Here is a 27,407-nt window from a genome sequence, read left to right on the forward strand (position 1 = left end):
TCCCTTTACATTTAAGTCTTATTTCCAATATAAAGACAAATTACAAGATACAAAGGAACAACATTAAGGCTATAAAGGGAGAAAAAAATTCAGAGGCACAAGCATTATTTTGGGACAACATTTTAGATTAGCTATTTATTTCATGGTGATATAAGGTCTTTTGACTAGAAGATGAAACATTTGTGCCAGTGACATCTCTGACACAGATGCATCCATCCCTTCCCCACCTAATTAAGGCCCCATTCTGCCCTCAGTTGAATGGGTGTAACTAGAGTTAGAACTGAGTCCTAAGTCTAAATTGAAAATCTGCTAAAAACTTTCTTTACCGAAGGCTTTTGCTGGCATCAATGCAACAAGACAGATTAAGTTGTGACGGCCCATGTTGAACATTTTGTCTGGGGACCAAGTCTGTTAAGCAGTTACAGAGCAATGGAGATTTTTCAATAACAAGCTATGCATTTTAATGAATTTATTTAGAGTAAAGACTAATAGGTTCAAAGCAGCAAGAAAAACTCAACAAGACAGTCATCTGTCCAGGAAATATTAATAACAAATACTGCATTTTATAGTACCTTCCACACAAGACACTTACAATGTTTTACAATCTACTAATAAATTAAACCTCAACTCCACTGTAAGGATGTTATTCCAATTCTAACTATGGATAAACTGAAGCAGAGGTGAAATGGCTTGCCCAAGGGCCCATAGCAAATCAGTGGTTGAGCTGAGTATGAAACCTAAATCTCCTGACATCCAGTTCTGTGCATTACCCTCCAGATAAGGCTTTTTTTCTGCTCCGGTCTATATTTACCTATGCACATTAAAGCAACTCCTGGTGTGTATAACTTCCACTACAAGAGGAAATGCAGATCTGAACTATTCATTTGCAGCCTGATCTGAAATGGATGTCCACTGGCACCACCTGTTCAGAAAAACTGACTCAGCTGATAGCTAGTGGTGAAGTCACATTTTTGCTTACTTCTTAAAAACAGACCAGCAGAGAATCACAGATTTTTGAGAGAAAAATACAAAAGCAACTGCAGACTGAGAATGTCACCAAGTCCCTGGCAGGCTGAAGGAGGGCTCCTCGGTATTGTCTGCCAAACCAAACATGTGCTGTGTGACTGTATAACTAAAAATAACACTGTTTAGCAGCCCATCTTATTTAAGTTCACAAGTAGCTGGTGGTTTCAGGTTTAGCACCACTGCTGTCATTTAGTCATCAAATGCGGATGAACTTTCCAGTATTGTTAATCAGCATAGCAAGCGGCCCAGTTTAGGCTCAAAAGTAGTTAAGGCTACTAAAGTTACAGGAAGCTATTTCCTGTTTCCGATTCTTTTGTTTATTCGTCCTTAAGTTCTGTTCTTGGATGTGGCTAGGAAGTACCTGGAGACAGCTGAACATAGACAAAGTTCACATCTTTATTCTTTAAAAAGCAACCAAGAGTCCTGTGTTGCTTTTTACAGATCCAGCCTAACATGGCTACCCCCTCTGATCTTTATTCTTACAATTTCTGTGAGGGCCGGGGAGGGATTCCATACAGTTGCTATGTTTGACCTTTCATTGGCAACAACAGTTGTCATTGTCATACCTTTAGATTAATCTATTTACTGAAATGCTGGCACTTAGTTGCTACAGCCCAAAGTTAGGATAGACTTTTCTATCAGACTTTCCCAAATTCTGAGGTGCACCCCTGGAAGAGTACAGACAGTATATAAATTAGGATGGGTAGGCTTTTAACACCATATTACAGTGTGGGAGCGCAACCGGTTTCATTTTCCATGCCTGCATGACATAACTTCTTAATTTGAACCTGTATTTTGTACTTGCTACTTAACCCTGCTCATATAGCCAGGATTGCTATTCTGTATTGTTCTCTAAATTATTGTGTGTTTTACAGCAACCTGTACCTCCAATCAGGCATACCATGGGAGTCTGATATTTCCCCTTCTGGATCATTACCAGTGTTATCACCAAGGAAACCATGGGACTGATTGCCAAAGGCACTACCTGAAGCTGTATTACATTTCTACATTTCCATGACTACGGATTGACAAGTTAACTCTCCAGACAAAAACCCACCTCTTTCCCCATGAGCATTTATTTCACAGTATATACCAGTTCAAAACACATTTCATTGTTAACCTATGCTGGTTTTCCTTTTATTCTTGTTAGCGATCAGAGGACCAGGAGCATGTAATTCTCTTAACATTAAAGGAAACCACAAGCCAAGAGACATAGTTTATACATTCATGTCAGCATAACATTCCTGTAGAAGACTCATCTATTTAAATATGAATACATCAAGGCTTAATGGGTGAATCATGTATTCAGGTTTCATTCCAGAATTCCGTATAAAGGGTTGCAATTTTCAGAAAAATGGGACATAAACAGTAAATGTAAATGGCTCTTCAAAGATGACCATTTGCACAAGTAAATCAGATCAAAGATTCCTACAAACAGACTAATTTCAACAAGGACCAATAGCGGAAGTGTCTCATTTTTTCTGGGTATGCAACTGATATCAAATTCACAAACCCCCTCTATCCCCCCCTCTTTTTTTAAAGTCAACTATTCACCACTAGTTCCACTTACTTTACTGAATGCACAATCTCAAAGATTTCCTTTGGGTCTAGGCTATTATCGATGTTTTGTCACTCCTCTGAGAAATCCATAATCATGAGATTTTTAAACACATAATTCCATTATTTTTATTGTGATCTGTTTTGACTTGATGGAAGACAGGGAAATTTGTCTTATGCTCTATGAAAAATAAGCTGTGAGAATTTGCTGCCTTTCATAATCTTAATAGAGGAAAAATTCACCCATGTTAGATCAGTTTTCTCCTTTTACTATAAAAACCCTTTTCTATTTTTATAGCTTATTCCCCAGCATACTGATCTCATAAGTATCTTTTTGTACTGATCTTTTATGTATTCCAAACATATTTTTCTTTCAACTAAAAAGCTCCAATTAATTTAATTCTTATTATTTAATACTGCTTTTTATCTTCACGGTAGTTTATCATAAGCATTAATCCAACACACCCAGGAAGTAAGCAAGCTTTATTATTCCCTATTTTACAGATAGGGAAAGTGAGGCAGAGAGGTAACGCACTCAAGACTGAGGTACTGAAGCTGAGATTATAGATCAGAGGTTTTACATTCCAGCCCATTTTTAAGAACGTTTTCATGTGCCAAGACATGGGTCAAAACAAGAACATTTCTAAAGTTTAAATATCTTTCAAGGAATCTTTAATTATTACTTTAACACATGTGAAAGGATTGAAACAGAAAAGAATCCCTACATATCCAGGCAAATTCTGTAGACGCTATCAGAGCAGAATACTCTTAGCCTGCTAGATGACACTCAAGAATCCTATAGAGAACTTCCATACCACAGATCACCACATGTTGCCAAGCCTGGCAAGCAAAAGCACAGCATACTGGTCTCTACCAAAACACTTCATTTGTCTTCATATCTGTCTGTAAAGCATCTACCATAAAGCTAGGAACATTTAGTAATCAATGGAATAAAAAAAAAAGTTAGCTTACATGTACACTTTAATGTTTAAATGGCCACAAAATGAGACCGAACCAATTGGGCTCAGCATTCTCAGAGACCAGGAAAACGAATAATGCTTTGTAAAGTTTCTGTAGGAAGATGCGTTTAGTTGGGGAAAGAAAAATTAATTTTTACCTGCTCCCAATCTGGCCAGTTCTGTTTTATTACATTAGCAAATAACAAAGAAAACCGTGTAGTTTGCTTATACTATAGAAAGCACCCAAAATGAAGTACATGCTGCCTACAGAAAGGCAATTCCTTGCCCAAACAGCTCACAACCTAATTATAATTTAATAAGTTCAATGCCAGAAAATAAGTCAGTTTTTAGCAACAACTGTTAAACTTTACTTTATTTGCTTAAACCAGCCTTCATTTCATTTTCAGTAAAGATAAAATGCATTCTCCTTTAACATATTTGTACTCTACGAATCTGAACTCCAATAGCATGCTAAACAGAAAACCAAAGAAACAGTTGTTTTTAAGTACAAAATGTACTTTGAATAATTAAGCAGTGGCAGCCACTTGCCTAAACAGGGAATTAACAAAACTTCAGAGTAATAATTTGAAACTTCATTTTCTTTGAAAACAGCAACTTTCCAATGTCCAAATTACAGACTTGTACGACTTATATTGCTTCAACTCATCTAGCCCTTGCCCACAGCCACAGAGCTGCATCGTTATCATTTGAAGATCACTTACTGTTGGTTGCCACAACTCCCCAACCTATATTTTCCAAAAAGGAGTCAGGGTTCTATACTGCTGACATGAGTGGAAATGCAGCTGTTCAGTGCCTTCTGAAAACATTCAGTTTGCCAACTTGGTAACTACCTGCAACAACAGGCTTTGGGATTCAACAACTGACTACTAGCAGAGGGAGAAGTGTGATCTTGATTAGACTCCTGGTCCCTATTTTTGGTGCTGTTACTGACTCTTCATCTGATCTTAGACAAGTCACTTACACTCTGTACTTCAAGTTAGCATCTGTAAAAAGTGGTGACACTTGCGTGCCTTCCAGGGAGGTGGCAGGAGGGGCAGGAATCAGAGATGTACTTTGCATCTGTATAGTATTTTGGGATCCTGGAATGAAAGGTGATGTAGGAGTTTAAAGTATTAGCTCAAATTAGGGGCATGGATAAGAATCAGGTTATTATAAAACAGAATAGCCAGCTACTATCATATTAAGTATGTTTTATAGCATGTTATTTTTCAAGTTAATAATAATCAATCCATGTCTTATGAACTACAGTGTGACTGGAGTAGATCAAATTGCATGAGAAACACAAATACTGAAAAACAAGGCAGACATCTCTCTATCTACACCAGACATGAGCTACTAGAATAATCTAACACAAGCAAAACCAAAATAAACCATGTCCCTAGCACGTTCTCTTGTATGCAGGTACTACAAACTTACTGAAAACTGCTCCAAAGCAACATTGTAGCATCATGACTTTCCTGCTGTCTTTACATTTTTAATATGTACATTTGGCAAAGGAATGAGAAGGGGCACTCTTTCCCCTTCCACTCTAGTGCCCAAGTGGGATATTTTTCATACTATGCATTAACTCCCTGAATAAAAGAAACAACAGTCCAATGTTCATTTATCACTTGCACCTGTCATATCTGCTGTATGGCTATTTGAGAATCAAACTCAGAGTGACAATCAAATATCTAGGGGTAGGTCTACATTACGAGGCTAAGTCGACCTCAGTTACACAACTCCATCTCAGTGCAAGGAGCAAGATCTGCCAGTTTGATTAAAGAAAAACATTATTGGAACAGTTTTTGACGAGCTTGAATATCTATAATAATAATAATAAATGAAGGATGAAAAGGATACGGTCTTACTTCAGTATCCTAGACAGTTGTTAAATTTAATGACACAAAGCCAATTGAAGTTGCTGTTCTAAATGAACAGTCCAGCCTCATTAAAAAAAAGGATTATATCTGCTGTGTGTGACAACTGCATAAAAGTTATTTACCAACAGCGTCACTCTGCGACTCTGATAAGGTAACAGTAAAACCCGTCTGAAATGCAAAAGGCATAGCTAACTACGTCAACGTTACTTCTCTCTGTCAAGTGTACAAAAAACGTTTAAATCTTACAGAACACTGAAAGCACCTTTTGGTTTTGTTACTTCAGAAAATGAAGTCTCAGTATTATTTTACTTTTCTAGTAGGTTTTTACTTCTTAAGTCAAGGCTCAACCTTGCAATGGAAACCATGCAGGCAGAATCCCATGAAGTCAGCAGGAAGGACCCCTCACGCACATCCTGCTGTAGTATTGGGCGCTTACATAATTAAATAACCTTTCATTCAGAGTCCACAATCTTCATTAAGGCCTGGTCTACACTTAAAAATTAGATCGACCTAGCTCTGTTGCACAGGGCTGTGAAAAAGTTCACGCTCCGAGTGCTACAGTTAGGTCAACATAACCCCCATTGTAGACGCAGCTAGATCAATGGAAGAATTCTTCCACTGACGCAACTACCATCTCTCAATAAGATGGATTAACATCAACAGAAAAATGCCTTCCCTTGACACAGGATGCGTTTACACTCTAGTGGCATAGCTGCAGTCCTGCAGCTGTGCCATTGTAGCACTTGCAGTGCAGACATAGCAAAAAAGACTGCATGGATCAACATAAGCCTGAACACTTTTAACCCTCGTTACTAAAAATGTGACATGATTCAGAAGCGTGTGCATGTGGGGGTGCAGGGTGGGGAATATTGAGGATGATGGGCGATCACTCGTTAACGAGTAGGATCATCTTCCATGGGAGTTATAGGTCCTCAGGTGGCTAATAAGGCCAATCCTTGAATCACAAGTTCTATTACAATGAGGGCAGATGTTTTCAGGCTCAGCAGGAGGCTGCTGACCATGACTGGGAGCCAGTCTCTCCTTCCTCCTGCAACTCTTGTCCTCTTCAGCTTGTTGGCGAGCAAGTTCAAAATACAGGGGACCATCACTTAGGACTTCACCCATTTTAAGCAATCCTGGGCAAGTGGGGGTGTGGGGTGGAGAATATTAGGCACCTTAGCAACGACAGAATTCAAAAGCCAAACTAGAAAGGAGGAATTTAAAAATGGTTTGAGTTTTTCAGTGAATCCAAAGTAAAAGAAAAAGGGTATTGCGGATAATGCCTTACTGGTGTATGAAAGCTCAAGACAGAAAATATCTACATACTCAACATTATTTATTACAAGAATTTTCTAAGAAGATAACCATACAAGTCTGTTGAAGTTTCAAACATATCCCAGATTAGTCAATTTTTACATTTTATTATTCTGTAGAGAATTTTATGTTTTTAATCACAACACAACCTGTCCATTTAGCAACGTTAAAGCAGACTTTGCTTTTTATTTTTACTGGGAGCTTTCACAGAAAGCAGAACACTGCAATTACCTTTTATAGATTAGAATAAAAGCAAAATGCTGGGTACTTAATGGAGATTAATGAGAGAAATCAGAGTACAGTACCCAGAATATCAGTGGTTTAAAATAACTGCACCTGCCCTACCATCTTGAAAGGGAACTTTCCTGGACAACACTGCCACTTTAACTCATGCCAAATTTGCTTTGAAAACAAGGTTCTAATTACTTGACTACTGCAAGGAGACACTAGCTTTGTCAAATATAGCTCCGCTTACCCTAGTTTCTATTCACTTTCAGAGATTGACTCTTCCCATATGAAACTCCAAACATGTTGTAACTATCCTAACTTTTAAGAGAGGTGTAATGGCATCAAGCTGTCAAAAATTTGGTTCACAGCATGGTAGAAAACTTATTTACAGATATTTTGTAAGAAAATGTTTTACCCTACTGCAAGCAAGGGGGCAACTTCAAGTATATTTTTCAAGTCTGTTACACAGTATTATATAGAGTTTTTTTAAGCAGCAGCACCAAGGATCCTCAAAAAAATTGCATTATGAATTTACATGGTGCTCTGAGGAATTGCTTGGTCAGTATTCTAGAGACCCTAGAACAGCAGCTCTTCCAGATTATAAAGCTATAAAGCAAAACTGTTTTTTGTCTGAATTAACAGTGTGGGATACTCCCTATGATACAGACACAGCAACATTGGGGTCCCATCCAAGTGTATTCTAAAACAATGAAATATGAAATTACAGAATAAATCTATTTTATTGACATTAAATATGTTTATTCTCTTCATGTAACATTGGAACAGAACAATCTATGTATTTGTTAACCAGCCTGAGGCACCATTCCCCCAGTACGTGAAATTACAAGGATAGAAACATTTAGTCAATTGAGTTTGCTGGACACTGTCTAATGCTTGTTATTTTACATTACACAACGAATATAACAATTGTTTCATGCAGAATGAAAAAAACACACTTGAACAAAACCAGTACAATTCAGGTATCGCAACCACTTAAAAAAATGTCTGCTCCCCTTTTTAATTTAATTCCTGATTCGACTAAAAATTCACCTATTTTGTGATATTTGGTGATAAATTTTTCTAAAGACAAAGCACTAGTGATTTTTCCAGCAATTACACTGCATTTGAAAAATGGAACTATGAAATTAGCAGAAGCCTCCTAAGGAGTAAATGTCATGCAGTGCAATTTCTTATTTTAGGACATCAATTGTTTGTTTTGCAACAGATGTGTCACTGCGGAGCAATGCCGTTATGCATAACCAGTGGAAAGTACTGATTTGGAAAAGTTACCACAGAAAGCAGCAGCAATCCTTAAAAATTACAGTCTTATTTCATTTTACACGTACAGGCACAGTGAGAATATACATGCTTTCAAGCTTACATGAAATGCAGAACATACAGCCTCCAGCAACAGCTTGCTGCATAGCAGTAAAAATCACATAATGTATAATTTATGGTTTGATAACTTCCTGGTACAAGATTATTTGGTGTACTAGATGTAGCTAAGCTTTCTAAAATTGAACTTCTGTTTCTAAGGTTAAGTATTTGCTGTCTCTGATACCATGAATCAATGTCATGGCATAGCAAGAATTTAGGTATCATACATTTTTATCATGAAGCAGAGGGGTAGCCCCTATTTTGACATTTGAAGAACATCCAAAAGTATAAATACATAATTATTAATTATAAAATATAAAGTATGTATAGTGTCTCATTCTCAAGAAGTCAATTAACCGAAGATCACTCATATTCCAACAACAAATACTTACTATGCACCGCAACTCTGTTTATCCAACACCCTCTTTTTACACAGAGTGGTGTTTGGGAGCATTGTGCTTCTGGTGGTGCCAGATGTCCTGACCACTCAATTGTCAAAGATCGCCTGTTGCCTTCCCCCAAGCATAGAGACCTTCACTCTAAATTCCAGTTTAGGTATTCCATCTAACTATTGCTTCACTTGGCTACAACAGCCATCACATGCTGTCTTACTGGATGTATAATGCTGACAGCTAATAGCTAATGCATTCTATCCCAAAAGTAGCTTGCAAAACGCTGTTAAAAGCACTTACCCTTTCAACAATAGTATTTCTTCTTAATCTGGGTTCGAAATATGGATATTAGCATCTTCCCATGATGTTTGGCATGGTGCCACAGGCTAAAAATCAATTTAAGGCTAATTTAAAGTCCTGTCCACCTGAACACTGCTAGCCCATACTGTACAGACAGATTTCAGCTCATCTTTCAGGAAGGAAGAAAATGGTGGTTAATTCTATTTTACCAGCTGTGTAGAATTAAAAAAAAAATCAGCTCCTGAAAGCTAAACCAGCATTTGAGTATCCAATTTCACCAACTGTTTAAAGGTTCTGCAATACACAACATTTCTGGAAAAGAGGCCAAAACAGCATGCAAAATCTCTAACTGAGAAGTAAGAAATTATTAGAATATGACGACCCATGCAGAAGAACTGGTGAAACCCCAAGAACTTATCTGAACTGGCATCTCTTAAAACTGCCCTGAATGGGAGAGGAAGGAGGGGGAACACGTTCTGGTTAAACTCTAGACACAAAGTGAGAAGTACAGAGACCTCCCTGGGAAGGGCAAATTATAATCCCATTTACCCAATCACTTGGTTGTAATTAAGGATACGATTTGGTCACGGAGGTCATGGATTCTGTGACTTTAACAGATCTCTGTGTCAGCCCTGGGCGGCGGGGCTCTGGCTTTGGCTTCAGTCCCACTGTGACCATACCCTGATTTGTCCCTCCCCCCCCCCCAATAACTGTTCTGTGATTTTTACTGAATTTTACCCTGAAAAAATTGTATCCATGTTTGTAATATACCCAGAATGTTGGTTGTAAACACCAAATGAGGGCGGACTGATACTCCAAAGTCAAATTTACATAAGAAAACAGAACAAAAAACAAAAAATCCTAAACACTAGTTCAAAAAAAAAAATGGCTGTCATTTTTATAATGTTCCTTTTAAAAACAGTGTCCTAGTTATCATAAGACAGTCGGGAATGTCCTCTAGATTTTAAAACGCTTTTTTCACTTGTTACCATAAAAGAAATATGAACAGCCAACAGAATAGAAACATAATGGTGTTTCTCCTGCTGCTGCAGCAACCAAAAAAACCTGTTCCTAGTGCCAAGCTGACCCAAACAAAGGAAAAACAGAGACCACTAAAAACATGGTGATGGGAAGGAGGGGATGTTTGCCAAGCAAAAAACTCTCAAAAGGGCGTGACAAACAATGGAGAGTGAAAAAATAATTAAAACCTATAAATTTCACGGATTGCTGGAAAACAAATTTGCATCCAAGGTATGACAAATACAAAAGATGAGTTTCACAAAGGAATGCTTTATAACAACAAAAAAAACCCCGCAACATATTTTAAAGAATATAAATCAAACTCTTTAAATTACCCAAAAGTATGATCCATACGTTACACCACTAGTTTTAATCAATGCCATTTTATGCATCAGAAAAATGTCAGTCCCCTAAAAAGAGCTTTCTAAACATACATCAGAAATCAATTGCAGAGTCAGGAAAAATACTCGCTGGCTTTTACTCTCAAGTCAACAGTTCTCCCTCCATGCTACCTAGTTACATTTTCTATTTCCCACACAAATTACCCCCCTTTTTTGCCCTCACATAGTTTACCCCCACATTGGAAAACAATTATTTCTGCAACTGACATAAGTCACTTATAAAGCTTACAGGTTTTCTAATATTTTGCAGTAATGGAGCATCTCAACACCATCAGGTGGTGATGTATTACACTGCTCTACAGCCAAAATGCTTCTGAAATAAATGTAGTCAAACTTTACTAATTCTGGGTCACTGAGAACGAAAATGATGCTTAAAATTGTTGATTGGCTCTAGTTTTCAAGATATGCTATTGGGTCAGTATATACGACCCTTGACTTGGGAATGACGGAGGATAAGTGAGTTATAAAGGGAAGGGATCTCAATTTAAACCAGAAATGACTAAAATACAGCTTTGACTGGATCTATGAATAAATCTATGACTGGGTTTGGACAATATTTGCTTTTTAGGCAAAACAATGAATGATGCAATCTGAAGCTGGTATTGCGTCATACATGATATGAATTGCATCATGTTATTCCTAGAAGTCATGGATGATGCAATCATAACGAAGCTTACATCACTCTGCTGAACAAATTGCCCTATATCAGCTCTAGAAATCATACAAATAAGAGAGCACGACACTGTAAGTGTTTGATTTTGCAAAGGGACACATTTCTGTTTAGCCAAAGTGAGCAGAGATGCCTCGTACTTGTGTGAACAGTGCAGATAACTTCTGCTATGTTTGTGGTGAAGTGACTTTTGCATCACAAAAGCGCAGTATAACCACTATGGTTAAGAAAGCCTATCACCTTTATTTTGGCTGCAAAATTGGAGATCAGGACAAGAGGTGGGCCCCACACATATGCTGCAACACTTGTGCAACAAATCTTCGCCAGTGGTTGAACAGGAAAAGGAAATCTATGCCTTTTGCAGTGCCAATGATTTGGAGAGAGCCAACAGATCATACCAGCAATTGTTACTTCTGCATGGTGCCTCCAGTTGGGAAAGGTGTGTCAAAGAAGAAAAAGTGGACTGTGCATTATCCAAACATTCCATCAGCTATACGCCCAGTACCCCACGGAGAAGGACTGCCGGTTCCTGATGCACCAGAATCATTCTCACTTGAGTCAGACGAGGAGGATGAAACTTCTGGTCCTGAACCATCAATGTCACAGGACCCACATTTTCTCCCATCCTCCTCCTCTGAACCACACCTCATAACACAAGGTGAACTGAATGACCTTGTCAGGGATTTGGAACTACCCAAGAGTAAGGCAGAGCTGTTGGGCTCCAGACTACAGCAGTGGAATCTCCTGGCAGGTGATGTTAGGGTTTCCATGTTCCGTGACCCTCAAAAGGATCTTGTCCCATTCTTCTTCATGGAGGGTGATCTTGTAGCCTGCAACAACATCGATGGTGTGAGGGCAGCCCTCAACATCGTTCACGATCCGGATGAGTGGAGACTGTTCATTGATTCATCGAAGACGAGTCTTAAAGCTGTTTTACTGCATAATGGCAATGTTTTGCCATCAATTCCAGTTGGTCATGCAGTCCATATGAAGGAAACCTATGACAACATGAAACAACTTTTGAGGTGCATAAACTATGACCAACATCAGTGGCAGCTTTGTGGCGATTTGAAGGTTGTTGCTCTCTTGCTTGGTCTGCAGACTGGATACACAAAGTACTGCTGTTTTCTCTGCGAATGGGATAGTCGTGCAAGAGATTCCCACTACATCAAGAAAGATTGGCCACTCCGACAGTCATTGGAGCCTGGGAGGAAAAGTGTTCAGCATCCACCACTTGTTGAATTAAGGAAGATTTTGTTACCACCCTTACACATCAAGCTGGGTCTGATGAAGAACTTTGTCAAGGCCATTGACAAAACACAAGCAGCTTTCAAGTACCTCCGTGGAAAATTTCCAAGGTTAAGTGAAGCTAAGATAAAGGAAGGTGTCTTTGTTGGTCCTCAGATTCGTGAACTTCTTCGAGATGATGCATTTGACCATGCACTGCGTGGCAAGGAAAAGACGGCATGGAAAGCCTTCCAGTTAGTGGCAATAAATTTTCTCGGAAACAACAAGGCAGACAACTACAGGTTGTTGGTGGAAAACCTCCTCAAGGCATACAAAAGCCTTGGTTGCAACATGTCACTAAAGATACATTTTTTGCACTCTCATCTAGATTTTTTTCCACCGAACTGCGGAGCAGTGAGCGACGAGCACGGCGAGCGATTTCACCAGGACATTGCAACAATGGAGAAACGCTATCAGGGCAAATGGAGCCCATCAATGCTTGCAGACTATTGCTGGACAGTGACAAGAGATGCTCCATTTAATGAATACAAGAGACAAGCCAAGAAGCGCCGAGTAGACACTGAATAGGACTAAAGTATGTACATAATAGTTTTTTGCCTTTTGTTTCATAATAAATTTTATTTATATAACCCTTTTGCTGATTTTTAAAGTGTTACATAAACAGGACAGGTGAAATATTATCATGTAAAGCAACCATAAACACATGAAAAGACCTAGGTTTACAATTTATGATTAAAACTCTACTATCTACACAATATACATAGACATAAAATGTAAAAACTTAAATATCTTAGAAACAGTAGCCAATCAGTTGTTTTAATTGTCATATTTGAATTCAGCACATCAAAATACATAATAAATAGCACATTTTATCTCTGAAGCAGACGACTTCTCAAAAATTGTAGACCAGTGTTATCCCCATTTTATATATGGGGGATATTGAAGTTTGAAGAGGTCAATCAACTTGCCCAAGGTAACAGAGCAAGTCAGTGGCTGATCTGCCAATAGAACTCAGGTATTCCAACACCCAGTCCTGTGTTTTAACAAGACTACCCTTCCTAAACATACATCACACCTCACTAATAGTTTATAATCTAATTTCTGGAGTTGTAGCTGTGTTTCCATTAGATAGTCACAGCTCACGTTTACAAAGAAACTCCACATAGGTTTTGAAATCAAACATGTGGAATATCATACAAATCTCATTGAGAGTGAGTCCCTAATGCATAATAAAGTGGATGATGAAACAACACATCAAGGGATGCAGTTCATACATTTATTTTAGAATGGAAGAAAATTATCATGAATGCTTATGGATCAATATCCTAATAGATAAAGCACAAGATGGGGTATTAATTGGTGTTTGCTACAGACCATCAAATCACACCTGAGAAATGCATAAACAGAGGAATCTTGAGTAGCAGCAGAGAGGTTATTTTACCTCTGTATTTTGAACTGGTGTGACTGTTGCTGGAATACTATGCCCAGTTCTAGTATCCACAATTGAAGAATGGGGTTGATAAACTGGAGAGGGTTCAGAGAAGAACCACGAGAATGGATTAAAGGATTAAAAAACATGCCTTATAGTGACAGACGCAAGGAACCCAATCTATTTAGCTTAACAAAGAAGGTTAAGGAGTGACTTGATTCCAGTCTATAAATACCTATGTGGGGAACAAATATTTGATAATGGGTTCTTCAACCTAGCAGCGAAAGGTAAAACAGGATCCAATGGCTGGAAGTTGAAGCTAGAGAAATTCAGACTGGAAATAAAGTGTAAATTTTTGAGAGAGGGTAATTACCCATTAGAAAAATTTACCAAGAGTCATGGTGGATTCATGCAATCTAGGAACTGGGAACTTTTTGCAGTTTTCCCCATCTCTGATATGAAGGAAAGATTGGCTGTTTGATGCAAGTGTCTCTACTGAAGCAAAAAGCTTGATTGTATTCCTTGATCCATCTTTCATTTTCTTGGAAAACCTGGTTTCAAGTTGCATTCTGTATTTTAGTCTCCTGGCATAGATATTCAGCAGTGCAACCATAGAGAAGTAGGGTTTAAACATAACCTCTCCACAGTATGAATTGACAATCTGCAAGACATTTTACTTTCGGGGGGGGGGGGGACACACGACACGGAGGACGGGACCCAAAACACCGCCCTGGGTGATATTTATCTGATGACAGCGTTTGCTTTTCTAGTATTCCCAGATATACTTTTCTATAGTCTGGATTGCTGAAATTCTCCAATACTATTGACATAAATCAAGCTATGTATGTGACTGAAGACCAAAATACTCGATAGCAAGACACTATGGCTCCAGGTCAAAGCACTTTTCCAAACAGAACAAATGAACTAATCAGAAATATTAGATTTCCAAATAATTCCACTAGCTATAAATTAATCAATGTCTCCAACTCTGGTGCTAGTTACTTTACTACTAAACTGAATTTATAAATCACACGGAGTAAGAAGCCTTAGACTTCCATTAAAGTCATTAAATAATTTGGATCCCAAACATGCCAATTACATCCAACAGAAAACCTTGATCGGGTATCCAGAACATTTGGATATTTGTAATAAGAAGCTGGAGACCTGGATTTTCTGTTACAACAGTAAAAATGAACAAAAGAAAAGTTTCCACAAAATACAGAGAAAAAATGGATTTTGCAGACGACTTTTTTTTTCAAATGCACGCAAAGGAACAGAGGTGAATGAATGAGAACACCCACCAAAATTTCTCATTTCAAAACTAATGATAGTTTCCTCATAGTGATGTCCTGCTAATACTGAGTAGCTGTTAGTGACTTGTGCATTTGTGGAAGCAGTTGGAGATCCATTAATCCTGTTTAGATTTTCACACCCCACAAAAGGAGCAGGAAATGCTCCAAAAAGATCCCCTTTGCTTTGCATAACAAAACTACTCACCAATCAGTTCATAGAAAGGAAGACCAGATTCATATGCATAATTCAAGTTATTGTGCTATTTTCTATGTAGCCAAAGAATAAATTGTGTGCCTGCCAATGAAGTTTCCAACCCCCACACGTCACTAATTCCAGTGTAGTCTGGAAACCAGCAGACTCAACATACTAATCTCATTTACCTCATTAAAACTGCACAACTTTACATGCAAAACTTTGGAAGTCATGTTTCCAAAGAAATAGTGAGTAATGCTAAAAACAACTGAATCCCAGTCCCTTTGGGGTCTTTTCTGAAGCATAACATGAACAATTACAGCCAATATTGAATAATTAAGACCCTTTAGACATTTAGCCTACTATGAACCCGGACAGCTTTTATTGACAAGCTGCAAAACCAGATCAGATGTTTATTCCCAAGAAGTGTTTTGATTGCTTATTTGAACCTTGACTTTAACTCCCACCCTTCCCAGCAGAAAAACAAAATGGTTTTAGATTGTGACAGATATGGCAATTCCCTGTGATATTTCAGTAAGGTCTTCCAAGGATAAGTTTAAGTATCTTTGGGATCACTTGTATTAAATGGTTTATTTATTATTGTGGTCTGGGATTGTATATAACCTCTTAAGATGGGGACATGTGACAGAAGTGAGACCTGAGGGTTCAAAGGAATATATGGAAAATGTACCAAACAAGAACTGACTTGGGACAATATGTGTGAAAATGGATTACCTTGGGAAGTCTGAGGAGAGGTTAATGCAAATTGCCCATCTTCGGTTATGCAAAACGCAAGCCTTTTGAAGCTCCCTCCTGAGAGGTTATTGCTTGCTGATCATCCGTTACATGAGACCAAGATCAAAGGCCCAAAATGTATAAAGGAAAGACTGAACTATTCACAGTTGTTCTGGTTCTGAATCAGACAGCTATGAATTTGTAGCCATGGAGAAAATCCAGTTACAGGTTTTGAAGGACTGACACCTACTAGAGCCCAAGGTTGGATCTGGAGTTACCTCTGGTAAGGTTTTTAGCATGTGTGTAGGTTCTTTTATTGGTTTTAATATGTTTTCTCTGAAATGTTGCCACCTTAAGAATAAACATGCTTCCTTAAAGGGCTGTGTGGTAACTTGTAACTGCTAGCAATTATGCTGTTTATAGCCTTTGGAGAGAAAGCAAAGCACAGAGGCTGGTCAATTTAGGCAGCTGGCTACATGGGCTGGGAACTGTGCAGCATGGAAAAACCCCAGTCAGGAGGGAGGGTCACGCAGGTCTCAACTCAAAAGAGGTGATGTCTGAGGAGCCAGGATGCTAGAGTGGGTGCCCTTGGTGGACCACAGGGGGTAAAAACAGAGGTGCAGTTGCCCTGAACTGTGCACTGATTATCTTTTCATGATGTAATCCTATACTACATATTTAAGATTATGGCCTATCACCACAGAATATACCATACTCATGTTTTGCTAGATTGCAGCACTGCTGTTCTAGAATATAGGTCATTTATTACATTTTTACGTACTTCATTTCCCACCCCCCTTGAGCTAGAGGAAAACTGACCCCACTCCAGACACTGTCCCGCTACTATTTTACAGCACTCTTTATAGAACCCACTCTAATAGCGAAAGAAGGGACACATTTGCTGATAACTTTCTTGCTGCCACTCTTTCAGCCCACTGCTTCAATCCATCGAAGTGCTCTTGTATTCTCAAAAGTGACGGCCTAAAAATGAGATTGCGCAGTTCCATGTGCTGCTCCAGGGTTATAGTGTTTCAGAGTCAAGAGGAGTTCTTTCTGGCTCATGCATAGACACCAGTGATAAAAATTATCTGCATCTGGAACTTAGTATAATTCAGTGGATGATGCATGAGCCAAGAGAGACTCCAGGTCACTCTCCCAAAGGTGTACTAGCTCTCTAGGACTAGCAGAAGGAGGAAAAGAAATCAGAGATGTTTTTTACGAGAACTGTGTACATATACATGTATCTGTATCTATCTTTTATTTTAGATATTTACAGGGCACCTATCACTCTGACTCAGAAAACAGGAAACAACTCTTAATTAAGATGTCAATTTTTGAGAGTTTTGTTTGTTAGTTTGTTTACTTAGTTCAGAATCAAGAAGGCAAGAGGGATAACAGGATCATTGAATGGCAATGCAGCAGAGGCTGTCAAGCAAGGATGGCATGGTATTTACCAGAGGTGTTTTTTACCAAGAAACACATGGTCTCTTCCACCCCAGGAAAATCTAGTTAGTACCAGTTTAAGGCATTTTCTATTTAAAAAACTGTTTCATTAATACACATCACATTACACTTAGCTTTAGTTATAAACTCAAATTGTGATTACATAAGGCAGTTGATACACAGATTAATTTAGGGTTGTACAAATAAAAAATAAAACGACACAGGGTGTAATATTACCGTAAATATTATGTAATATATGTAAGTAGAATACTGAACACTGGAATGTCTGCATATATTCTGGTTCGGTATTTTCTCAAGGAAATTATACACGTCATGATTGTTATTTCAGTATTATATAAACAAAAGACAAAAAACATTCAACAACAATAATGCCGAGTTGCAGCATTAAGCAATCAGAAGCACGCAGAGTTGCAGATACCAGGCCAGGTCCATTTGTCCATGCAGCATTCTGTAGCAGAAGACCAACTCTGATGCAGTGAATAGGCCAAGCCTATTCCTCAGTTTTGAATGGACGTAACCATAGTTTGAAAAGATTTGCTGTATGCCTGCTGAACTTGCTGGACACTGACGCAATTATTTTTCCCAGTTTAAGGCAGGTTTAATCTGGTATTTACCAGCGTCTTGTCCTAAACTAACTTTTCCTTGGAAATTGCCAACCCAGCTGTCAAGAGATAATTTCCTTATTGGTGTGATAGCCTCAATGAGTAGAGAAGATAGGAATTGCGTTCGCAGTTAATTTTTATTCCCTCTAACAGAAGAGCAATTGTAACTTCCATGTAGTGATGATTTAAAATACCCAAGTTGTCCCATTTCAGGCAGTGAGATATTCACATTATCTAAACTGGCCATGCAGGACTCTCCAAAGTTCTACCTATTCAAAATGATTATTTACATTAATGGTTTGCTTGGTTTTGCCTTCAGTGAGGTTCTGGTATCAGTTCCACACCCCTTATCATACCTTTTAAGTGCACATATTATTTGCAAACATGTTACATTTGAAAACTGACCAAACACAAGACTGTATTTACATACCTTGTGCAAGTCTATTAACTGTGGTCCTTAGCTCTTAAACACCTGGTCTTTGTCGCAAATGGTTGAACTCTCCCCCAGTTTCTATACAAAAGAAATCATGTATCAGCAAGCATGTAGGTTTACTGGGATAAGATAGACAGACTACTGAGTTTAGTCATTCTCCCCTGCACTCCTCCCCACAAAGTACCAAAAAGTTTCAAATATTCAATTGCATCAGCAAAATAGTTAAAGCCCTAAGTCAGCAAGTGATCACAACTATGACACTATACAAACAATAAATAAAAAGCAATGCTTCCATGTTCACAGTACGAAACCGAGGGGCTCATTCACTAAGATTAGTAGTTCGTTGCCCTTCTCACAGCAGAAACTGAAGTGAAATACAAATGAGAACAAGTTTGACACACACCCTGGCTGTCTCTGGAAACTACAGCTCCCCTCTTATAGCCACATTACCACCATAAATAACAAAGGAATGATCAAAGTGGCTGGGAGCCAGAGCTACCGGATGACATGTGGGGGCAGGGAGAGACCAGGTGGGTCCTCTGTACATCCCCACTCCCCAGAAGTAGTGAGGCCCCTTTGAAATGGCCAGGAGAAATTTTTTTATTTTACTTTATTAATTACAACCAGAGAGAGGCCAAGTGTCATATATGGAGTGGGCAGGGATGAAGGAGGGCACTTGGGTTGAATAAGGGCTGAGAAGGAGATTGACTAGAAGCTGAACTGAGGGAGGATGGGTGAAAAAGGCTTATGGAGTGACAAGTGAAGAGAAACTGCATGGTAACCTCTGCCAAGTTGTTTGTTGTCAGTTTCTGTTTGTTTGTCTTATCATTTAGGCCCTTATCTTCATGGCCCTGTTTTCTATGTTTGTACAGCCTTGCATAAGGGGGGCCTCAACCTTGGTCGGGGCCTACAGGGACTACCAGAACACAAATATTTCCCTCTTCCATGTACAGCAATAGTGCACTGTGTATGGAGGGATGTGGTGTGACAGTACACTAGGGCTGTTGTAATGAAAAGTGCAGGGCGATCATTATTATAGTGAAAATAATCTACAAATTTCCCACACATCAGGTACCAGTTAATATCCCTTTATACGGCTGTGAAACTATACAACGCTGAAACTTGATAATGGACTATGCAAATTATCCACAGCAGATAATTGAATATAAGATCCTAGCATACATGCAGACAGCTATAAGAGCTGAAATCAAAATGTATGCTACTAGCTGGTACACAAGCCTAAGGGGGAAAACCACACACACACTTGACTCATTACATGGGGAAGCCAGAATGGAAGTTCGTTCTCAGAAGAAGGTATTCCTGAGAACAATCCCAGCAACTGCCAGTCATCCCTTCACAATGCTGCATCATTCTAGGATAAAGTTACATGGCTCTACTGACGCTGCCCAGAACCGTCAGTGCACCATAAATTATTTGCTACGCAGCCTGCATATTCTCATATTTGAAGAGGCTTGAATTTTTCTGAACCTGTTCATCTTTACAGAAAAGAAAATGCCAGTGAAAGACTACTGAAAAAAAAATCAAATGTTGTCTCACTGAGATTAATGTGCGCCGCCCATCACTACCCAGTACTTCAGTGTTCTCTGAATTGCCACTGTGTTCTATAAAACAGCAGCTTCCCGTTACCATGGAGTGAAACCATGCAAACATGCCAGTGAAAAAGTAATCCCATGTTGTTATCACTGTTTATAGCTCCAATATTACAAAGTGAAAGAAGTAGAATTTCAAAGCTTTCTCAGGCTAGTAGCAGTGATCACCTTCATTACCCTGCCCCGCTTTTTCAGATGCAATAATGCTCTTCACCAAAGGACAGAATGCAGAAAGACCTTTCCCAGCATAAGAGACCCAGGGAGTTAGACTGAAGTAGTCACCCAGAGAACCTTCAAAATGGCAGATATTTCTCTCCAGCCACCACTTCAGAGACTAACAGAACAGAGTAGGCCAAGATGAGCTGCTGTAGGCACTTAAATGTGCTTTCATCCTCATTCAGGGATCTGCCGTCAAAATGTACAGGCCAGCTTCTAAAAATCACCCCACACATGGCTGCTGAGTGCTGAAACCAGTCGGTCTATCTTTGCTGAAGGAAGGACTCTAGCAATATGTCTCCAAGTGTGCAGTATGTTTGAAGGACAGACACATACTGACCGCAAGGAGTGCCACCATGGCTGTAATGGCTACAATTAACTCATGAGACACTGCAAACAGTTATCTTCCAAATATTTTCCAGTGAGTCACAGTACCTTTTGAAACCTACTGCTATTAAATCTATCTCAGGGCTTGGCTACACTGGTGCTTTACAGCGCTGCAACTTTCTCGCTCAGGGATGTGAAAAAACACCCCCGAGCACAGCAAGTTACAGCGCTGTAAAGCGCCAGTGTAAACAGTGCCCCAGCGCTGGGAGCTGCACTGCCAGCGCTGTAAGCTAATCCCCTCGTGGAGGTGGAGTACCTGAAGCACTGGGAGAGCTCTCTCCCAGCACTGGCGCGCGACCACATTCGCACTTCAAAGCGCTGCTGCGGGAGCGCTTCTGCGGCAGCGCTTTGAAGTTTCAAGTGTAGCCACTGCCTCAGATACATTTGTCAATGCCAGCAGACCTACACTAGTCTATATAAATGTAAAGCAAAAATATTCTCTTGCACACATGCAACAACCCTCCGTCACCATCATAACTAATGTTGAAACAAAAGAGTCAGATGACCTCACACATTTTCTGTACCAGGCAACTATTATCTGCACACACAGGTATTAAATACAGCTCAAAGTAACCTAACTTTTCCAGCTATGGACAAGCATTAAGGATATGCGGCTGCTTAAACAATTATTAAGTTCTAACAAGCCAAACTGTCATTCTGTAAAGACAAAACCAGAAGAGCTGAAAATCCAGCAACTGGCCACTATTATTTTACACAGCTGGTAGTGTGAGTGGACAAGGAATGCCATGACCAAAAACACCCTCAGACTTCATCTGTACACCTAGATGCTTACATGGCCTCCAACAGCATATTTTCTTTTACGCTACATAAAATGAAATCTCTTGATGTGAACGGGTGCAACTCCATTGACTTTAGTGGAGTTGCACCTGCTTTATGAGAGTGGCAAATTTCACTCAATCCATTTTGTTTTCTACTAACATCCTTGAGAGTCTGACCACAATTAAAGGACATCCACTTCTTTATCTGGCTACCAAATTTCAAAACGCCTAACTGGTAATAAACATTCAGAACACAGCTCTAATTTAACCTGAAAGGCTGATTGCTTGATTTTAAAATGGAATTTGCAAAACTATTTGAATTAACCAAGCTCGATTATGCTGATAAGCCTCAATAGCCTTTGGGCCAAACTGAGTGGTACTAAAGCACTATAATACAGGCTAATCACATTTCATTTAGAAACACCCACATCACAGAACAGCTCCACTAAAGCAATTCAAATTAAAAAAATTAGCAAGGGGCCTGCTTCACCATATAGGCAAGGCTGCCATCAGGCATGTTTAAATTTGAGTCTCAAGCTCCCAAAACTGACAGTGCATACAGCTCAAGGACAACGCCTCACACACTACTCAAGAAATCCTCCTTCTACACAATGCTTGTTATCCAAGAAAGGGTTGCCACAATGCCCTGGGGCTTGTCCAGGACAGGGCAGAAACATAGGGCAGGTAAAGTAATTTAGAGATGAGGGTAATTTCAAAGGTAAGATGAGCAGAAATTGCAAAGCATATCTCAGCATGATCATAGACAGGACTTCTACAACCACTTGAGTAAAGTACAGAGCACCAAGTTTGGCCACACGTAAGCAGGGTGGATTTGATTTAAATCACTAGTCAGGAAGACTCGATTTAATCATGGATTTCTACATAAAAGTGCATTCTTGTTGGTTGTTATAACCTTAATACATATTCTTCACAAGTCAGAGATGGATGTAGGTTTCATTTTTAGAAGGTACACACTAGACATTTTTAAGTGATTTATTTTGAAAACTTTTCAGATTAGTTTTACAGCTACATCAGAAAATGAGTTATTGTTTGGTTATTTCATTTACCAAAGGTAACTGAAGCAGATATTTATGAAGTCATTGGGAGTTGAACTATCTCCAATTCAACAGGTTAATCATTAATATTTGGAGGATTTGCTTGCCATGCTGTATTAGGAGGAGAACATCACCAGACAGACATTTAAATTGTTTTATTTAACTAAAACAACAACGTTATGTATTCTGGATTTTTTTCTTCAACTGCAAACATATAATATTTTAACAAAACAAGCATATCAATTTTTGAATGTCAACATTCAAGTTTTTTAAAATCAGGTTTGTTTTTGTTAAAATTGTTTTTAACTAAAATAGTTAAATGAAATATTAAAAAACAACAACACACACACAAAAGTTAAATCAACTATCAGCCAGGTCAACATGAGAAAATTAAATATTGGCTTCTTCAGCTCAGTCATCTTCACCTTCATTTTCCTGTTTGTTCATAATCTGGAAAAGAAAAACAAGCTCTCCTGCTTTTTCAGGTCCCAAACGATTTCTCAATTTGGAATGAATTAGTCCAAAGGAAGAAAATATTCTTTCTATACCGGCAGAAGCTACTGCTGTTAAAAGTGAGATTATCACTTCAACAGTCTCTGAATCCAAGTGCTTAAGTGATTTCCACCAGTTCACTGGTGTGGCTTTCTTTAAAACATCATCATCAAACATATATTTCTTGAATGGTTCTTATTCCAAAACTGGGTCTCTTTTACGGCCTACTGCCATTATAGGTTTTCCCTTCTAGTGAGAGAATGGTATGGTAGATCTCAAATCAATGAAGGCTACACTCAGAAAGACCTCAAAACTTCTGGAATATGCTGCTCAGTTTCCCTTTTATCTCCCTCCCTTCTGACATTTATCTCCAGACTTCTTCTCTTTGTCCAGATCTATTCCACCCCCAACAATCTTCTATTCATTGAACTTTTTGAAACTTTGCACTTTTAGAGAGAGGTAAGGGATTGACTCTTGTGTACACAAATTTGCAGAAGACAATAGGGTTGAGGTCTGTTATTTCTCACCTCTATATATTATTTATTTATTTAAAAGCATTTTTGCTGTTAAGAAGCATAGTATCTCCGGAGACACAAATCCACAGTTTGGGAACTGCAAAACTAAGCATCTCTGATGGCATCTTCTAGACTAAGCACTGAGCCTCATTGGGTAGATAGAAAGATTAACCTAAATAATCTATACAGAAGCCCCTGGAACCCTTTAAGATTGGGTCCCTAAGTCATGAACTATTGGAACTCATTTACAAAACTTTTCTTAAAAATTACATGAATATATTGTCTCCTACTATAGAATTAGAATTTATAATCCCTATTCCATGATGAGATATCTTTGAGCTATAATGTATCTTAATTAAAACTCTTTAGATAGGTTTTTTCCTCAAAAAGCATTTTACCAAAAAAATCTGATTTTTATTTATTTATTTATTTTTAAATCATTGATTTTTATCCACCCTGCACATAAATTAGAACTTGTACCTAATGGTTGCCAATGCACAGCCAGCCACTGACTACCAGATAGCTCAGGAGCACATTAGGCATCAAATATTTTAAAAAGGCACTAGATGGGGAGTGATATGAGCCCATATTTACAAGATAAGATTTGGTCTCCTTGCAGAGAGTTGGATGGTGAATAAAAACACAGGGCTATGAACAGGGAGAGAGAGAGAGAGAGCTTGGCAAAATGTTTCTGCACTGTCATTCTGCCTTCAGAACAGCAATTACCCATTCCTCACGCCTGCTATTCCTTCCCATAAGGAAGGTGTACACCCAAGGCTACCAGGAAATCACTTTGGCTGCCCAGGCACGCCAGCTTGGGTTTTCCCATTAGCATGTGATAAGACCTTCTGCATCTTCACTGTTTACTACATGCTGTACAGCACTGCTGTGGAACATTCACTTTTCCTCCTGCAGAGAGAAACCCAGGATGAAGACAGAGCTATATAATACCACAACTATTAGTCCAGAGCTGTAGAACATTCTCCCTTCAGTGCAGGGAGAATTACTCCTCGTAAGTTAATGACATGTTCTTAATCTTAAAGGATCGGAAAAGATTTGTTAAGAGATAAATAAATACAGTGACTCAAGATGTTAAAACTATCAATATGTTTCAAAAATTGACCAAGGTCACTGGTCCCTCTGGTTTGAGATAATAGTCTCATAACCAACAGTGTCTATAATGGCACTCTCCAAAACTTTTTGAGACAACTCTTTTCCCTTGGCTTTCAGCATAGTGTCTTCTGTACCTGGCAAAAGAGAGACCAGCACTATTTTTTGTACTACTGTAGATATGCTGGAACAGGAGGAAATACAGATTCCAAGAAAAGCTGAACTATGGCAAGGCACTGGAAACTCCTTGAGCTATTCTGTGTCTCAAAAATAAACATTTTACATGACTCTCCAGAATAACTATCTTGCTTCATATGCCTTTCCAATTGACCTTATATCAGAGCAGGTAACAATGCCTCTCATTACTCAGCCCTTTCCTCACACTGCTTTGCTTTCTGCCAGTGGATTAGTTCTTGCCTGTTCTATCTCAGATATCGCTAAGGTGCCTTTCATTGTGATATTTAAGCACTTAGATGGTCACAAAAAGAAGGAATCAGATTCCTTCAGCAAATTCTGAAGGCCTAAGATTTACAAGCCAACTGTTGAGAAATACATCCTTTTCCTGGACTGCAAAGAGGGTCAGAATTCATAGCAACAGACAGGACAAACAGAAACCCTCTCCTAATACCAGCATCTGACTAATGAGATGGCTATACACAGCATGCCTTAACACTATAATGTACCTACTGTCTTACTAGGTACATATATTACGGTTATCACCATAAGCATGCACACTAGCTCCCTGATTTTGGTGCCAGAAAAAAAAGTAACTGCCTTTGCCAAACAATAATGTGAGGAAAAGCACATAAGAAGAGCATAGGCATTGCATCTGCTGTTGTGACTCAATGTTCACTCCAACAAGCACTCTGTTTTGGCACTTCCACAAAGACTGAAGCAGATACCAAGTGAGGCAAAGGACTCTCTCCCTGCTTTTAATTATCTACGTTAGCATACAGCACCCATCACTGTTGTGTCTTGGCACTGGCACAAGTTGGTCAGTTTTATGAAGTGGGCAAACTGTTGTAGTCTCATAATCTATTATGTCACAAAGTACTTTGCTCCTTGTTCTATTCAGTGAGTTTGCCCATAATGTTTCTCTCTGAGTAGAAACACAGTTTTCCTGGGGGTTATCAGAAGATTCATGTTGGAATATCTGTCTCCTATCCCAGCAGAAGTCTAGTGAGAAATGATGCTATACAAAGCAGTTGCAAACCGCATGCTCCTGAGCCTATAAACAGTTATCTGGGCCCATAAAGCAAACAAATACCCCATAAGAAAGATTCACTGAGGTGGCATGAATCTTCAGTACCTGCCATATTCAGAGCAGCATTCCTTCTGAGCTTGCCCAGCAGAGTGGTGGTCATATCACCTTCAACTTAAGGGAACACTAAGAGGCTTAGCAGATGGCAAGAGTGATAAAGCCCATATTAGGCACTTGTCACTTAGGAATGGGTTAAATATATATCATTTATTATATTTAGATGAAGGGTAAAGGTACTGGCCTCAGCTTTGAGGAGCATCAAGTTCCAGGTCTAAATTACATGAGTGAGCCCAGTTACACAGGACTCCAGCTTGTCTTGTATTTAATGTAACCTGTAAAAACATGTTTCCCAAAATAATCCTAATAGTCATTATGAAGTAAAACTTTGCCATTTCTAAAAGCAAAAACCAATGATTTAGAAGCCGGATAGTCAGACAGCCTAGTGACAACATACTGCACTGCTGGAGAATCCAGCTTAGTGTTCTAGCTCATTTCATACCTTGAATAACAATGTCCAGAAGGGGAGCAGATTTAGTCTTTGGGAAAAGCAAGCAATGTCTCTTCCAGTTTATCAAAAAGTGACCTAGATGGTCTTAGATAAAAATCTAGTCCATTTTAGTCCTCCTGTACAGAAGGTATGAGTATGATTATGAGACTTACAACAAAATACTGTCATTTACAGTAAAATTCCAATGCAACCACCACATTCTCTGCAGTTTTATAGATCCTTAACTTGTAAACATGGCGGGGAAAAGTCAAAGGATAAATATTATATTAGAGACACAAAGTGGGTGAGGTAGTATCTTTTACTGGAACCAACTGCTGTTGGTGAGAAAAAGCTTTCAAGCTACACAGAAAACCAAAGGAAGAGCTCTGTGTAGCTTGAAAGCTTGTCTCTCTCACCAACGGCAGTTGGTCCAATAAAAGATATTACCTCGCCCACCTTGTCTCTCTAAACAATAGGTTACTAAATTATTCTGAGGAACCCCATTTTCTCAAGGGACTGGAAGTGGAATACACAGCATTTCACATCCATGTCACAAGGAGTCCTTTATCAGATGTTCATACAGTGACTAGCACAACCTGGTTGTGGCCTTCAGACTATACTGCAGTATACCTGTTAAATAATTTAACATTTTAATAACATTACATTGGCACTGACTAAATATTATCTTCAGGGATTTGGAAGAATATACGCAAAGGGAGACAGATCTTCTAGAAAAGTAGTTTCTCAACCTTTTTGGGCTCAGGAACCAATTTATAAATGTTGATAGCCTATCACAACCCAGTAAACAGGCTGGGGGTGGGGGGGGGATGAGAGGTGTCAGGTTGCAGATCCCATCCCACCCCATACTGCCCCTGTAGTGGCAGTTCTGGTTCTGAAGGGCTGGCTGGACTTGGCTTGCAACTCCAGGCACTGCAACATCTAGGGTTGCAGCACCACTCAAATCGGGCTCCG

At 39.0% G+C, this 27,407-nt stretch overlaps 1 protein-coding gene across 4 annotated transcripts in view; it reads right to left on the minus strand.

Moving 5' to 3' along the window:
- The window catches only part of THRAP3 (thyroid hormone receptor associated protein 3), a 67,285-nt gene that overhangs the window by 38,635 nt on the left and 1,243 nt on the right, over positions 1-27,407 (minus strand). For 3 of the 4 annotated variants that reach the window (XM_065421884.1, XM_065421882.1, XM_065421881.1), the window contains exon 2: positions 18,521-18,601. The exons of the other annotated variant lie outside the window; for it this stretch is intronic. The gene's annotated coding sequence lies outside the window, so the exon portion shown is untranslated. The remainder of the gene's footprint in view (positions 1-18,520; positions 18,602-27,407) is intronic. 4 annotated transcript variants of the gene reach the window in all.

This window comes from Emys orbicularis, chromosome 23 (genome assembly GCF_028017835.1).
Source record: "Emys orbicularis isolate rEmyOrb1 chromosome 23, rEmyOrb1.hap1, whole genome shotgun sequence".
NCBI classification, from domain to species: Eukaryota; Metazoa; Chordata; order Testudines; family Emydidae; genus Emys; species Emys orbicularis.